Genomic DNA, 17,360 nt, shown 5'->3' on the forward strand with positions numbered 1-17,360 from the left:
GGTCGTAGATTTCAGTAGTGGCTTCTCTCAGGAAATAGCACACAGTGGGTAAACAAATTACTATTGGGCAATTGATAGAAGATCGAATAATTATGACGATATCGAAGGCAATGAACAATATATAGGCGTCGTGTCCAAGATTAGTAGACCGACTCATGCCTGCATCTACTACTATTACTCCACACATCGACCGCTATCAAGCATGCATCTAGTGTATTAAGTTCATGGAAAATGGAGTAATGCAATAAGAACGATGACATGATGTAGATGAGATCTATTCATGTTGGAATAGCCCCCCATCTTTTTATCCCTAATAGCAACGATACATGCGTGTTTTGTTGCCCCTTCTGTCACTAGGAAAGAGCACCGCACGATTGAACCCATCACAAAGCACCTCTTCCCATGGCAAGAAAAATTGATCTAGTTGGCCTAACTAAACCAAAGATTCAAATAAGAAATACGAGCCTATAAATAATCATGCATCTAAGAGATCAAAGAAGACTCAAATAATATTTATGGATATAGATCTAATCATAAACTCAAAGTTCATCGGATCCCAACAAACACACCGCAAAAAGAGTTACATCAAATAGATCTTCAAGAGACCATTGTATTTAGAATCAAAAGAGAGAGAGGAAGCCATCTAGCTAATGCCTACGGACCCGTAGGTCTATGGTGAACTACTCACGCATCATCGGAGAGGCACCAATGAGGATGATGAACCCCTCAGTGATGGTGTTTAGATTGGATCTTGTGGTTCTGGAACTTGTGGCGGATGGAATTGTGTTTCGTCGACTCCCTAGGGTTTCTGGAATATTTGGGAGTTTATAGGGCTAAGAGGCGGTGCGGGAGGTCATCGAGGGGGGCACAACCCCCTGGGCGCACCTGGGCCTCCTGACGTGCTCTGGTGGGTTGTGCCCACCTCGGGCCTCCCATATGTTACTTCTTTGGCCCACTAGGTGTCTTCTGGTCCCAAAAAATCTCCAAAAAGTTTCGTTGCATTTGGACTCCGTTTCATATTGATTTTCTGCGAAGTAAAAAACAAGCAAAAAACAGCAACTGGTACTGGGCACTATGTCAATAGGTTAGTCCCAAAAAATGATATAAAGTTGCAATAAAATGATTGGAAAACATCCAAGAATGATAATATAACAGCATGGAACAATCAAAATTATACATATATTGGAGATGTATCAGCATCCCCAAGCTTAATTCCTGCTCGTCCTCGAGTAGGTAAATGATAAAAACATAATTTTTGATGTGGAATGCTGCCTAACATGTTCATCACATATTCTTTTCTTTTGTAGCATGGAAATTTGGACTTTTATATGGTTCAAAGCAATAGTCTAGTTTTGGCATGAAGATCTCAATACTCTTTTTTGAGGTAAAGATCTCAATACTCAAGCATACCAATAAGTAACCATGTCTTTCAAAATATCAACACTAAAGAAAGTTATCCCTAGCCCGTCATGCTCAATCATTGATCCATTCATGAAACACACTCACATATTAGCTACATCCAATGCTCAAGTATGATCATAGTGCTCCCTAGTTGGTGCTTTATAAGAGAAGATGGAGACTCAAATAAAAATAAAAATTGCATAAAGTAAATAGATAGGCCCTTCACAGAGGGAAGTATGGATTTGTACAGGTGCCAGAGCTCAAAGCAAAAATTGAGAGATAAAAAGTTGGCACACTTTTCCCGTCAACGAAAACGACCAAGTAATTCCCAACACTTTCCATGCTAGATATATCATAGGCGGTTCCCAAACAGAAAATAAAGTTTATTCCTTTTTCCACCATTCTTTCACAATCCATGGCTAGTCGTATCCACAGGTGCCTTCCATACCAACACTTTCCAAGGAATTTATTATTTGCCAACATAAAGTAAATTTCTTTTTCATTTCGGGACTGGGCATCCCTATTACCGACATACTCTCATGCAATGACAAGTGAATAAACACCCATCTTGAGAATAACACATCTAGCATGGAAAATATTGGCCACCCCCTGCCGCTTCATGAGCGGTACGAGCACAGAAAAAGGAAATTTATTTTTAAAATTAGAGATGGCACATACAAATTTGCTTAGAACGACACGGAAATACCGCATATAGGTAGGTATGGTGGAATCATATGGCAAAAGTGGGTTTAAAGATTTTGGATGCACAAGTAGTATTTCTACTTAGTACAGGTGTAGGCTAACAAATAGATTGAGAAGCAACCAACCAAGAAACGAAAAATCACATAAGCGGGCAGGCACGTCAAATTTCATTTGGAACCCCTCTGACTTTCCTAGTCTTTGCTTGAAAGTCTGATAAATAAGTGCTTCCTTCCCGACATGATCATCCACTTGTGTTCCATCAGGAAGTGAGAGGGCAGATATGTTGTTTTTTCTATACCTTTCCGGGTCCATGGCTTGAAAGAATTTGGGGTCCTCATCTCCAAAGCGAATCCATCATATTGTGCATATTTTCCTCCAATACTCTCATTGATAATTGAGCAACCAAAGCAAATGATTCTTAAGAATCTTTCGGGAATTTGACTCCAGAATAGTGAGGTTTCTTTTATCTTCTAGAGCATCCAAATTTGCTAGGGCTATATTGGAATTTTCATTAGCAATGGAAAGCTTTGAAATGTTCCTGCTCAAGTGCTTAAGGGCATACCTCAGAGATTTAAATTTCTTACATATCAATGTGGCACAATTTTTGGTGTAAACGGGTTTGGAACAAGGAGCATTTACCACGCCCGTGAAGCCCGGATGTTGAATCCAATAGTTTTCGAATCTAAAATTTTGTTGCGAGTTATGGATGTTTCAATTGTTATCACACAAGGGATATGATCGGAGACAGGTTTGTTGTGTGGTTTACCACAGTATTCGGGGAAGTGGATGTCTAGTTAACAGAGGTAAGGAACCAATCTAGTTGTTCAAGTAATGGATTCAATTGCATGGTGCTCCAAGTGAATGATCTATCTTTGAGCGGTAGCTCAGTCAGGTCTTGAGAACAAATGAAGTCATTAAAAGTTATCATGTCTTGGAGGTTTCCCCCTGGCTTGTTTTGATTGTCTGGACTGCAGATATAGCTAAAATTTTCATGTAGTATCCAAACTTAATACTAGGTATATTTAGGTTGAAAAGCCAATTACTTGCAAATTTCCAAGTAGTATCCAAACTTAATTTCTAGGTATATATATGGCCCTTGCCAAGGTGACGCTAAGACAGACTACACTAAAACGGATGACTAGAGCAAACTCTTTCTCAATTAAAGCCTCTCCATAGAAGATTGCACTATCCCAGATCGTGGCAATGCCACCTGAGGCACCACTGGAAGGTATATAAGCAAATTTATCAAACCGTCTAGGGTAGCCGATTTTGATAAAGTTATTATCAAGAGTTGGTTTTTTAGTTTTCTGTAGACAAACAATAGCACATCCGCTAGAAGAAATTGCATCTAACAGCGCTAAAAGTTTCGCGTCAGCATTTATACCTCTTATGTTCCAGCACAGTACGTTCCAGTTCATCAAAACTGACATATGAAAACAAAAGACCGATAAGTAGTAGCAAATTAAGTAGAAGCCGACGGGCCTGCCTCCGTAGGAGCAAGCAGAGCTTCTTCAGTAACTTCTTCAGGTGGGATGGCGCACATCTGCAATGCAATCTGCTAGAGCTCCTGGATTGGAGTCACTAGAAGAAATATGTCAACTAGTGACCTTCTGTTAGTGACCCTGGAAGAATTGGTCATAGACCTACGACCATTTGAGACCAATTGGTCCAAAGCTGCTCGGGGGGCTCCAAACCCTCAACTATATCGACCATTTGGCCATAAAGGTCGTAATTTCCTTACACGAAATGGTCATAAAGCAGACAACACTGATCCGTTGCCTTATTTCTAGCTGATCACGACCAATATAGATGGTCATAACCATGTAAGTTGTGGTGGATTGCTATGACTAGGCGCCACCTCATCAGTTTTGCCTATGTGTCATGTCCATGTGTCAATTTTTGTCCTAGGTTGTGAAGCAACCTATATTTCTGTCATTCCCAAAATTCCCAAAACATTCTCATAAATTCTTTGGATCATATCTTCGTCAAATATGTCAAAAACCTTCCTCGCCTAGTCAAAATATAATTCAACAATATTCATTTTCCAATTCTGCTCAAACAATCACTTTGTGAAGGAAGTGCTATTTTTATATTCTCGATTGCCCTCAAAAATTTTGGGCACTCTTTCCTATCCAAATCATTCCCTCATGACAAAATTCAACTCCATTTTCACAATAAATCTTTCTCGACAAATTTCCAAAGTTTTTGTCCACCTAGAAGCATTGTGAAGGAAGTACCATTTTTATATAGGGAGATTTACATTTTTCCCCTAACTTTGTCCCGACCTCATCTTTACCCCTAAATATAAACAGTGCTCAACTTTTCCCCTCTTCCGTTAAGTGCGCTTATAGAAATGCCCTTCCGTACATTTTCCGTCCAGTCAAAGGCCTTTGACCGTTAAGTGCGCGTATAGAAAAATCTAACGGTCAAAGGCCTTTGACTGGACGGAAAATGTACGAAAGGGCATTTCTATAAGCGCACCTAACGGGAGAGGGGCAAAGTTGAGCACTGTTTTTATTTAGGGGTAAAGATGAGGTCGGGACAAAGTTAGGGGGAAAATGGAATTGGCCCTTTTATATATCCGAATGACATGAAATTTTTACAAATCCTTCATATGCCCGAATTATAACCCTCCTCCAAATTGCAGCTCATTCAAATCATCTGTGTGAGCCCAGGTTCAATTTCTATTTTATGGCCAGATTGGCACATTGCAAAGCAAGTGTTATCTAACCCCTCCTATTACTCTCAAACTTTTTGGGCACTCTTCCATACCCAAATCATTGCCACATGATAATATTCAGCTCCATTTTCCTGGTAAATCTTCCTCAGAAAATTTCCAAAGTTTCTATCTAGAGAGAAGCTTTGTGAAGTAAGTACTAGCTAGGCTTACCCAAATGATCTCAAAATTTACCAGAGCATGACCATACCTATTTAACTCCTACACCAAATTTGAGTTCATTTTAGTTATCCAACTTCTCTCACTAATTTTCCCAAGTTTCTGTCTAGAGAAGAGCATTGTGAAGGAAGTACCACTTTGGCATGTCCAAATGGTATCAATTTTGTACAGTGCTTTCCTATTCCTAAATAACCATCCTCCACAAAATTTCAACTCAATCCATTCATTATTTTGAGCCCAGCTTCACCATTCATATTTCTGTCCAGTGTGGTACTTTGCAAAGCAAGTACCACCTAGGCTCCTCCTTTTGAGCTGAAAATTTGTGAAGACGGTCTTCTTAGTAGGTGATCATCCTCAGCCAAAACTCACGCCCATTGGCCATGCGCATTTCCCATACCGCTAATCAAACACTTGGCTGCTAATTCATGCTTGAGCATAGTTTGGTCTCCTTGTGAGAATATTATGTTGTAATTTTCTTCCTAGCACCTACCTAGGGAGTGCCCAACCCACTAGACATGCCTAGGCCGCCTAGAACGCAAGGCAACGCCACGGTCACGCGGTGACCACGCGGCGGGCATGCGAGTTTACGCGCTCTAGAGTTGGGGCCCTCGGCCACCATCCAAACCTTGATGTATCGCCACCAAACCATGTATTTATGATTAAATGATACTTTTGTACCTAAGAATGATTTTGGAAAAAATAAAGAGCAAACTACGAGGCAGCTGCAGTTCAAATTTCACCCGCTTCCAGCTGAATCGGCAGAAATTTGTGTTTTTCACTAGCGGTGTATCAAAAGCTTTGGACACCCAACCATTTTGTCAATTGTGCATTAAATATGGCCTAGTATTTTATAAAATTGATTTGGTCCAAATTTGCAACAAATATAAGGTAGGTCCTTCAGAAAAAACTCATTTTGGGCACTCGGAAAATGGAAAATGATTTTTTCGTCCAAAGAAAATGAAAACGTCCTTAGGCAACATTGGTTGCCATTCCAATATGCACCCTTGTGTACAATATGAGATCATTTGAACAAACTATGCCATGAATGGGGCCATAAGATTGATCATTTGTCTTGAAAGCCATTGATCTCCACACATGCTAGCTCGTTTCTGAGAACACTTTTTAAAAATAATTATCGTATTACAAGTTTATTATTTTTCCTAGTAACTTTGCCACATATAATGACACAATGCCAAGGTTTTCCAATTATTTGATTTTTAATTTTCTATGCCCGTTTCAAAATGCGGTCAAAACGGCCGGCATGACTGTTCCTAACTAGTGGGTGAATCTTCGAAAAAATTTGTTGTTTCTCTTATTAAATAGATACTTTTATACCTAAAAATGATTTTTGGGAAAAATAAATAGCAAACTATGAGGAAGCCGCAGTTCAAATTTGACTCGCTTCCAACTGAGTCGGCAGAAATTTGTCTTTTTCACCAGAGGTGGATCAAAGCTTGTGACACCCAACGAGTTGGTCAATTGTGCATTAAATATGGCCTAGTATTTTATAAAATTGATTTGGTCCAAATTTGCAACAATTATTTGGTAGGTCCTTCACAAAAAAACTCGTTTTGGGCACTCGAAAAATGGAAAATGATTTTTTTGTCCAAAGAAAATGAAAACTTCCTTAGGCAACATTGTTTGCCATTCCAATATGCACCCTTGTGCACTGTATGATATCATTTGAGCAAACTATGCCATGAATGTGGCCATAAGATTGATCTCTACACTTTTTTAAAATATTTATCATATTATAAGTTTATTATTTTTCCTAGTAACTTTGCCACATATAATGACACAATGTGAAGGTTTTTCAATTATTTGATTTTTTTGAATTTTCTATGCCCGTTTGAAAATGCGTCAAAACGGCGGGCATGACTGTTCCTAGCTAGTGGTTGAATCTTGGAAAAAAATTCATGTTTCTCTGATTAAATAGATACTTTTGTACCTAAAAATGATCTTTGGAAAAAATAAATAGCAAACTATGAGGCAGCCGCGGTTCAAATTTGACCCGCTTCCAGCTGAATCGATAGAAATTTGTCTTTTTCACGAGAGGTGGATCAAAACTTTTGACACCCAACCATTGGGTCAAGTATGCATTAAATATGGCCTAGTATTTTAGAAAATTGATTTGGTCCAATTTTGCAACAAATATTTGGTAGGTCCTTCACAAAAACTCAAAACTTCCTTGGTGATAAGTTTGATCATTTGGCTTCAAGCCGGCCTCACTCTCCCCCCTCATCCTTTCCCGTTCGCGCACGCTCAAGCCGCTCGCCGCCCACATGTGCTATGATTGTGAATTATAAAATTGATGTGCTCCAAATTTGCAACAAATATTTGCTATGTTCTTTATAAAAATATCATTTTGGACACTCGAAAAATGATTCTCTTACAAAAAAACTCATATCTTAGAACACTTTTTTGATGATATTTACATTATTCGAAGTTTTTTATTTTTACTGAAAAGTAGGTCACACTCGGTGACACAATGCGAAGGTTTTTTTATTTATATTTATTTTTACAAGTTTCTTAGGTCGTCAAATAGCAGAGATGATTCAAAATCTTATTTTCAATCGATTATGACCAATTTAAATGGTCTTAACATCATCAAAGGAGATACTGCGTTCTGATTGGTCTAAAATCATCTCACGCGGATCATGGATTAAGCACCGTCGGATGCGCCCGGATCCAACGGCAGCCCACGCCCCCCTCGTCGCTCTCACCCCCTCCCGAATCCCTCTCATCCTCATCCACCCATGAAACCCTAGCCCCTTCTCCCAATCGCCGCTGCCGCTCCCTTTCCCCATCGCCGCCGCCACTGTCCTTCCCCTCACGCTGCCCAAATCCACGCACACTCTCGCCGCCATCGTCCTTCCCTCTCTGCCTTGCCTCTGTCCCCCACCACGCCACTGTCGCCCCCTCCCCCGCCCCCACACCATGGCCGGCCTCCACCCCTGCGTCGATGACGAGGAGCCCGAGTACCCACGCCTCCCCGCCCTTAAGTGGCTCCTGTTCCTCGCTACCTGGATCCGCGTCGCCCCATCCACTCTCTCGCCCGAACCACACGCCGCACCGATCCCGCACCCGCACAGCCCATCAGCGACCTCGCCGGAGAAGAGAGAAGAAGGTGAGAGATGGAAGCGGCGGCGGCCACGGCCGGCGTGCAACTGGGCTCCTCGAAGCCGCTGATCACGACCCAGCTGGGCTCCTCCGTCGACCCGTGCCAAGTTCCTCGAGGAGTTTGCGCGGCGGTTCAACCTCCTCGGGCTGGTCCGATTTGGGACGGAGGTAGTGAGCGTCCGCTGTAGCAGGGCCGACGACGCGGGCTGGAGGGTGAGGCTCGCCTGCGCTGGCAGCAAGCTGGAGGAGGAGGTTTGACGCCGTGAGATCAATCGCCGAATGCCATGGGCGCCAGTCAGAAGCTGCAGGGCGAGATCGACCGCGTCCTCAAGAAGGTCCAGGAGGGCGTCGACGTCTTCGACAACATCTGGAACAAGGCACGCATGCACATGCCGCCTTCTTTCCTCTCCCCAACCCCCGCGCTAGATTCTCATGATTTTGCATGATTTTAGGGTAGGTCTACGACACCGAGAATGTGAACCAGAAGGAGAAGTTCGAGGCGGACCTCAAGAAGGAGATCAAGAAGCTGCAGCACTACTGGGACCAGATCAAGACCTGGATCCAGTCCAGCGAGATCAAGGACAAGAAGGTGACCCCTCTGTAAACAGATCAAGGACCATGATCTGTTTGGTTCTATTTTCGGTGATGATTTGGTCCTTGGAAATGCCCTCCTTGTAGATTTATCTTAGTACACTATGATCATGTAGTCTATGTAGGCTTATTATTCTGTGTGGTTTTATCTTGCCACTGCAGTGAAGATCAGGGATTCACCAGCAACGGAGTTAGTTTTGATATTTCTGTTGTAACAGTTGTTACATTTCTCATGTTTGATTCCTGTTCTGGAAGATTACAGTGCTGGCTAATATGGTCTTACAAGATACTACTAGGGTTTTTCTCTACTCCTTGCTAGTTCTGTAATTAGATGCATTTTGTAGATAAATTGTTGGCCATCTATGATGGATTTACAATGCTAATTTGGTTGTGCAAGCTACTTCAACTCTTGTCCTATATTGTGTTCAACTGATGCTTGCTCTACTCCTAGGTACATCTGTATTAGATGCATCTTGAGGTGGGTAGGAAACAAATGAAGAGAAAATTGTTATTCATTATCATACACTGTTTCTTTTTGTGCTGCTTGGTGTGTGAGCTATTTTTTTCTGGTAACATTTACATTGTCTGTCAGATATAAGATGTGTTTCTTTTAGATTCTGCTCGTCTTTGCCTGTATAACCACCTCATGATTCAGTATTATATTTCCCTTCTTGTAGATTGAAGTCTTGCTGATTTGCTTGCTTGCTAACCCCATTGCAAAAACTTTCTTCTGAACAGATACCTTGGTATGGGATGAAGTGAAGAGTGCGGAGTCACTTGATCTTCGGTACCCGCGTGTGCTCTACCGACCGCCATGACGGGCGTTCTCTGTTTTGCCGCCTTCTTCCACCTCCGCCTCCTCCCACCTCTTCTTTGTTGGGTGTAGTCGAAATCCGTGACAAGAAGCTAGCTAGCTAGCAACCATGTCTCTTGCCATGTCCATATATATACATCCTTCTCCATTGTAGATCCATTGTATTTGTATGTTGCTATATTATGTCAAGTTGAGTGAAGCAAACATATCATTGTGTGTGTGTCAATGTTGGGGATATTGCTTATCGGGAACTTATCGGCCGACCCATGATAAGGGATAAATCGGTCAGTTTATCGGCATATCGGCCAAGTTATCGCCATATCGGCTGATTTATCGGCCAATTTATCTTATCGGTCAGACAACGGTAAGCGATAAATCGGCCGATTTATCAGAATATTGAAAGATATCTTGAACGGTGGTGTGTGTTATCATCTCCTAATGCTCCTACTAGCTTTCTGACGTTGGCAAATGATCTGACTCCTCTCACTTTGCCTAGGAGGAGCACCACTGATGATGAGAGCAGATCCTTTCCCTCAATAGATTAGCATCATTCCATTCTTACTCTGTAGTAGAATTGGTAGTGATAGAGTGGGTGAATCTATGTGATGTAGAGATACACTAAGATCATGCAAAAATATATATTAGTTCTGCTAATGCTTACCAATGAATTCAGGTCTGCTTATTTGAAGGTCCAACACTTGTGCATACTGATTTGTGTCCTTTGTGATTTGGGGAAAGGAAATAGAAAGGAAATAGTAATGTTGCCAATTGATGTAGTGGTTTGCAATTCAGATCAACTAAACTGAAAGTGAGATACTGAGATGTGGATCACACTAGTACTATTTCAGTATTTCTTGCTTGCTTGTTTGCTTCTTCTTTCTCCTGAAGCAGGCGAGCTAATTTTCTGCTTTTGGTTTCTGCAGCAATTGGAGGAGGAGTTGGTGCCGAGGACTGGACCGGATGTGCCTTGATGCGTGATCTACAGCACCCTTTATCTCAGGTGCGTGATCTGCAATGCCCTTGCTTGTTTGTTCCTAAATTCAGTTAGAACAAGTTAAGCTTCAGACTGCATAAGAAAAGAATAAAGATAGCCTCCTAAATTTAGTTAGAACAAGTTGAGTACTTGGAGTATATTCAGTGCCATTGCTTGTTTGTTCTGACTAAATTCTGTTGCCTCGCAGGACCATGAGCGGAGGCTGGAGCAGATCCGAAGGGCGTTCCAGGGCCTTGAGGGCTCCCACGTCTGTCCCTTCCAGGTCAAGCCTCGCTTTGCTTTTTGTTTCTCCTGTAGTGTACATTATATTACTTGGTTTGCTATTTGCAACGCTGCCTGCGTGCTACTGTCTTAGTTTGACGCTGCTTTTTGTGCTTCACCAAATTTCAGGATTGGAGTGTGTTTTCTGAAATTTTGTGCTTGCTATGATGCAGTATGCTTCGACGGGAGCACCTGCGGAGAGGGTCAGGGAGTGGGTCTCAGAGGTGGCTCATCCACTTGGAGATACGCACCTTGTTAAATCTAGGTGCAACTTATCATCAGATTTTCTTTGAAACTTGGTGTTGATTGGTCTGAAGATGAAACTATAGTACTATACACATGACATGCAGCAGCCACTTATATCAAACAGTGGAGCAGTGCTGCTGTCGTGAATGGAACGACACGATATTCGGCATCGTTGAGAAATCGTTTGTGTACTGTCGTGCGTATAGCAGGGTTCAATTAGATACTTGGAATTAATGTCCGCGTACATATATAACCAATTTGATTCTGTATGTATGCTTAGATGATTGTTTGGCTTTATATAATTGTTGACATGAATATCTTGACTTTCCAAACAAGTATAGGACTATACATATGCATACAAATTATCCTAACAAACTGAAAATAAAAATTGAAGCATGAAATAAGCAATAAGTGGCTGATTTTTATCTGCATGTTAAGCGGAAAGTTGCAGCCAAGGCTTACATATTACGAAATATTGTCACACCTCTGAGCTTCTACCGTTGTTAGGGATATCGTAGTGTGATCTTCACGATTTTTTGCTTGAAGATGTACTGATTCATTAGTCAAGCAGAGACAGAAGTCATCTTTTGTGTCTATATTAAGTCACGTAAAAATCACATAACTTTCTCGGTGCCTAACATTATATTTAAGCTATACTTTGTTGTAAGTTCTTCTTATATTAGTGTCATTCATTTCTATTCTAATTAATGTTGAACTGAGAATGAACATATTTCTCTCTTTTTAGACTGCTAGATTGTACAAGTTGAACAATCTGCTCTAGTTTAAACAAGTTGGGATCCATCAATACAATAGGACTTAGTTTGCGTTTCACCTTGCTTGTAATCAATATCCTTACTGCTAATTTACCTCAAGTTTATCGTTTACCGGAAGTTTTAAATTAGAAGAAGTTTCAAATTCTTATGCTGGTTTATGTTCTCTTTGTAGGTTATGAGATATGCTGCTGGAGAGATGTCGTTAGCAAACTGGAAGGGCTGCAACCAAATCCAATCGACATCATGGCAGTGGTCTATGAATATCTAAGCTAGTGATAATCTTTTTAGCGATTCCTTTTTTGTTTGGCCTTCTTGTAGTGTATATTAGTAGTCGCTGGAGCTGTGATGGTGATCTTTTTTTTACTGGTTGTTTGTTATAGATGACAAATCTTTTAGTTGCTGCTTCTTATGTATAGATAATGTGATGAAGATGTAACTGCGACAAATGATGTATGATTGTACAGAGAAACAAATGTTGCTTTGATGGCAAAATTGAAAAAAACTGAATTGTTTCTCTGTCGTCTAGTCCTTTGAATTAGTGGGCTGCAAATATTGATGGGCTAGAAGAGGCCTTAGCCCACACAATACTGGAAAAAAATGAAAGGAAAACGTCTTAAAAATTAGAAATGTTAAATGGACCGCAAAAAGACCGAGGCCCAGAAAAACGGAAGAAGCACAAAAAACAAAAAAGGCCAAATTGTTGGGCCAGGCCCATGTAACAAACTAAATTAATAAAAAAAGTAAAAGGACTGAATTATTGGGCTCGGCCCATGCGAAGCACCGAATAGGACTGGGCCGATTCTTATCAACGACCTTTTCAATTGGTCGCAATTTTGCCACGTCAGCTTGCCATGTCGGATCCGACGTGGCCTGGGCAGAGAGCTAGCGACCAAAACAGAAGGTCATAGGATCAACGACCTTTTGTTTTGGTCGTGGAATTCCACGACCTTCTCACAGAGAAGGTCGTTAATTTCAGTTTACGACCGCCAACTTTTGACCTTCTGTTTTTTGTCACAAAAAGGTCGCAAATCTATACCTACTATTAAAGGGAGGTGATATTCTTGGTTTCGTCCTGCTTCGTTTGATCCCGCTTCAATTAATTTCACAAACGCTATTCGGTTTCGTTACTTGCCACCCGTTTTGACCCAACGGAGGAAGCCCATCTGGCGGCGCACTGCGGCCCAGGTCCGGAGAGCTAGCAAAAAATAAAATTGCCGATGGAAGGGTTCGATCTCATAACCTGCCAACCGGCCATGCACAATTTGCCCAACTGACCCAGCTAGAGATATGAGAGGACTTTTTTTCTCCCGTTGCAACGCACGGGCCTTTTTGCTAGTGAAAACAATGACCTTTCAGTGACCAATAGTGATGGTCGCAAGTTGACATATTTCTTGTAGTGAGTTGGGCCTGGGATTGTATCAGTCGCATCCTTGACATCAGAGATAACCACAGAAGGAGTAGCAGTAGGGATAACTCTTGGTTTCACTTTGGAGGTCCTTGGTTCCGCATCTGAGAGAAACAGAACCTTAAAGCCATCGTATTTGTTGGCTCTGGCATTCCTGCGAACACTAACAACAGTATCAAGAGCTTTTGATTTGTTGCTTGTCACGGCCCCGGTGTGAGAGGAAGGACTAGAGCACATAATCTTAGAAGAAAGGTCAGTATGCACCTCCTGATCGACAATAGAAGAAATTTCCATGGTAGTGTGAGCAAGGAAAAGAAAAGCAATTTCCATTGCATTAACAGATTCAGGGGTAACTACACGTTCCAGCAGGGGAGCAGTGTCATCAGAATCTGCCATCATGTTGTCTTCAGAGATGTCAGATATGGTGACAAAAGAATGAGGTATCTCTGGTTCAATAGCAGTAGTCTGAATTCTCCAAGTGCTTGCAATAATATTGTTGACACCTTGGACATCAGTAATACTAACTGAGGAAGATACATCAGGATCATCATTGTCTCCCTGGGTAATCACAAGCTGTACATTCAGACCAGTTGGCTGAAGATCATATCCATGAGCCCATGGACCAATTGTGGCCAGCACGGGCATAACAACACTTGAGAGGAAGTTGGTAACAGGTACATAAGAAATGACCTCATTAAAGACCATTGAAGAAACCAAATCATTAGCAGCAGTCATATTGTAATGCATTCCCTCATTGGTGACAGAAAGATCAATGACAATCACTTGAGCAGTCTAATATGTCGAGCCAGAATGAAGAGGCTCACTAGAGCTGAGGGCTTGGAACAGGTTCAGAGGCATGAGAATCATGTTGTTGGATCTTGAACTTGAGCTAGAGCTGCCTTGCACAGATAAAGAATCATTCCATGCATTGGCTAGGCTATCTTGCAGGTTGTTTGCAGGCAGAATGCCATCTTGCACTTGGAGTCCTTCAGCAGCCAGCCATTGCTGATAGTTTTATAGGGCAGGTGGTGCCTGTGGTGGGGATGGAGGCCACACACCCCAAGCACATTCTGAAACTGGACATCTTCCTGTTGTACTACAACATTTTCATTGTCCAGTGCGGCATTGTTTGCATCACCTTGCTGTGCAAGCCAGTTATAAAGTTGCAGCTACTACATATGTTCAGCAGTGAGACCATGACCATGCAGGGGATGGGGAATACCATTTTTGGGCAAAGGATCTTCTCAAGTAGGTGGAACTTCAGGAAGATGCGCCTCCCAACCAGAGCTCCTCGACATTGTGACACAAATAGTCCAGCATCGCCTAGCCCCTCCTAATTGACGCATGAGAAAGTTTTTGGGTACTAAGCGCATATGAATGACTTTAGCTTTGATCAGAACTAAGCTAAAATCCCCTCTAGGGTTATGCCAGTGAATTAAGCTGCCAAAGCGGTCCACAGATCTATGCATATAATGATAAGTCTGGTAATCATATGGAAATCCAATGTACAAAAGCCAAACATCAGGCCCATAAGAAGTCAGACGCATATTCAGGGCAGCATCATGCGGCACAAGTTACACAATGGTGTTCCCCTTCAATAGTAATGTCAATCTCAAAACTTGTTCACACAACATAATCTCGGACAAGCTAATACATAAAACCACAAATAGCAATGCCTAGTTGATGCAGAGCATCCCATGGACATCACCATGTCAAGAGTCCATTTGGCAAGTGACACGTGCGACATCTACTTCATACATACAAAGGTGAATCATCTCCTTTACACGTGTCCACTTGTACCTCTCGAGGATGGTATACTACTTGACCCCTCTCCCGTGTGCATACATAGGTGTGAGTGGAGATACACATTCATTGAGGAGGAGTCCAAGAAGAAGAGAACATCTACACCATCCAAGAGGGAAGCCTGGAAGCGGAGAAGGAAGCGCCAAGAAGAAGGCAGGAGCTCGCAGGCGACCCCGTGCGCATGGGCCCCTCCGACCCCGTGCACACGGGCCTCCTAGGCTGGCGGTCCTGAAGACCCCATGCACGCGGGTGTGTACCATGCCCACGGGCCTCACGGACCCCGTGCGCACGGGCTAAGGCGCCAGGTCTCTGGATACCCCGTGCGCACGGGCTCCACTTACCCCGTGCGCACGGGGCCCCTGAGTGTTGTTGCGGGCTTTGCCCATGTAATCCCATTTCGCCCCTGCTTACCCCTTCGTCCCTTGGACCTATATATACTCCTTCCCCTCCTCCATTTAGACTTAGCTAAGAATAGATCTAGATATTAGAGCTTAGCTCATGTATCTCCCCTTGTGGGTTTCATCTTGAGAGAGAATACTCCATTGGAGTTCAAGGCCTCCATTGGAGAAAGATCCCTAGGATCGTCAAGACCTCCTAAGGGAGAAGGATTCCCCATGTGAATCATCAAAGCATCATCTCCTTTGGATTTGAGATGAAGTCTACCCTGTATCTTTCCTTTTACTGTTCATGTACATTGTGGATCTTGTGTGTTTGATTGTCTAATGGATGTGTAATTTGGACTTGTTCTTGAGTGTTCCTCCTCTTTTCCCCCTTGTGTTCTTCTTGTTCTTGGGGATTGACCCTCCAATTCGTGAAAGATCTCCACTTAGGGTTCCCCCCTACAACATCTTGGTATCATGAGCCATGGTTTCTCACGAAATTGGAGCCCCCCTCTTTGTTTTCTAGCCTAATTTTGCTTGTTCTTGCCCAATTTTGAAAATCCCCACAAAAAGAGCCATACCAAATTTTTTGTGATTTGAAGTTTCTTGTGAGTTTTTGTTGATTTTGATCCGTGGATCTGGTGTCTATCAAGTAGATCTAACTCCTATTGCATCCCCATACCCTAATTTTCTTTTCCTCGTCGAATTTGACAAAGAAATCGTGAATTTTCCGCCTACCCCGTGCCCACGGGCTCCTCAGACCCCGTGTCCACGGGCCCCTGATAGTCCCAGGTGACCCCGTGTCCACGACCCTGTACCATGCACACGGGACCCCGTGTCCACGGGGCTTTGACCCCGTGTGCACGGCCCTCCGAGAAACAGTCGCGCATGCTTAACGTTTTCGACCATAACTTCCACTCCCGAACTCCGATTTGGGTGTTCTTTGGCTCATTGAAAAGCTAGCGACGTGACCGAGCTGCTCATCTTTATTTTACCACCATTTGACTCCATCAAATTGTTCCCATTTTTTCATCTTTTGCATAGGCCCTACGCCATAACTTCCGCACCACCACATAAAACCTCCGCAACCTAAACCATTTTGGTTCTTATGGTATTTGTGGTTGGTTGAGTTGTGATTTGAGTCTCCTAAGGTGTTTTGGATACTTAGGGATGGTTACATATTCATCAACCACCAGCGACTTGTATCGTTCCATCGACTACATCCACCACGACATTCCGCATCGACGACGACCGTCCATCCTTTGAGACCATCTTCAACTAGAAGCAAGGCCGGTTACACACAACTTCGTGAAAGGTTAAGTGTGACGAAGGTATCCATTCCGTCATAAACTTTTCCTTCATTGCCATTACATCTTGATAGCCCCATCATCTTTGTGAATACCTTCATACCTATTGAGACTAGCTATCCGAGTATTGTTGGGCTTCGCAAAAACTTGTGCGCCATAGTGATACGATTGTTGCATCATTGGATATATCATATAGTGTAATTGCTTATTCCCGTGCATATCTTCTGATACTTATCTCATGTTTGTAGTTGAGGCTCAATAAGAAAAGTAGAAATGAAGAGAAGAAAAAAAAGCTTTTAAGCAAGAAAAGAAAGATCATAAGCTTATAAGCAAAAGAGAGTTGAGCATGATAAGATATACTTGTGCATGAGGATACATGGAATAGGAAACATTTAGCTTGCATACATATAGGTTGGTGCCAAGTGGTGAATCGTGCCCAAGTGTGCAATCAAGCTAGTGCTCTCCTAGTGTTTGTGCAACATGAGCTTAGTCTTCGTTAGGCAATTTTGTATTGCTCATCCCTATAGTTGCACAAGCCCCATTATCCCACCGTATGTGTTTGTTTATTACCCTCCTCTATATTTACGATCTCTTGCTTTGCATTTTGAGTCCTTCGGATATTTCAACATTTACAATATCTTGGACTTCAATTTGCATGAAATTTGTG

General features: G+C 42.4%; 1 long non-coding RNA gene across 4 annotated transcripts; it reads left to right on the forward strand.

The window, feature by feature from the left end:
- Nucleotides 1-8,571: 8,571 nt before the first annotated feature.
- Nucleotides 8,572-12,285, forward strand: LOC123185236 (uncharacterized). 4 transcript variants are annotated; one of them, XR_006493244.1, is made up of 5 exons: nucleotides 8,572-8,708; nucleotides 9,449-10,524; nucleotides 10,706-10,780; nucleotides 10,909-11,044; nucleotides 11,971-12,285. It is a non-coding gene; the product is annotated as an uncharacterized lncRNA (long non-coding RNA). The 4 variants fall into 4 exon arrangements; XR_006493242.1 differs by having other exon boundaries at nucleotides 10,953-11,044; XR_006493243.1 differs by lacking the exon at nucleotides 11,971-12,285 and having other exon boundaries at nucleotides 10,909-11,342.
- The last annotated feature ends 5,075 nt before the right edge of the window (nucleotides 12,286-17,360 follow it).

The sequence above is a fragment of the Triticum aestivum genome, chromosome 2A (genome assembly GCF_018294505.1).
Source record: "Triticum aestivum cultivar Chinese Spring chromosome 2A, IWGSC CS RefSeq v2.1, whole genome shotgun sequence".
Taxonomy (NCBI): domain Eukaryota; kingdom Viridiplantae; phylum Streptophyta; class Magnoliopsida; order Poales; family Poaceae; genus Triticum; species Triticum aestivum.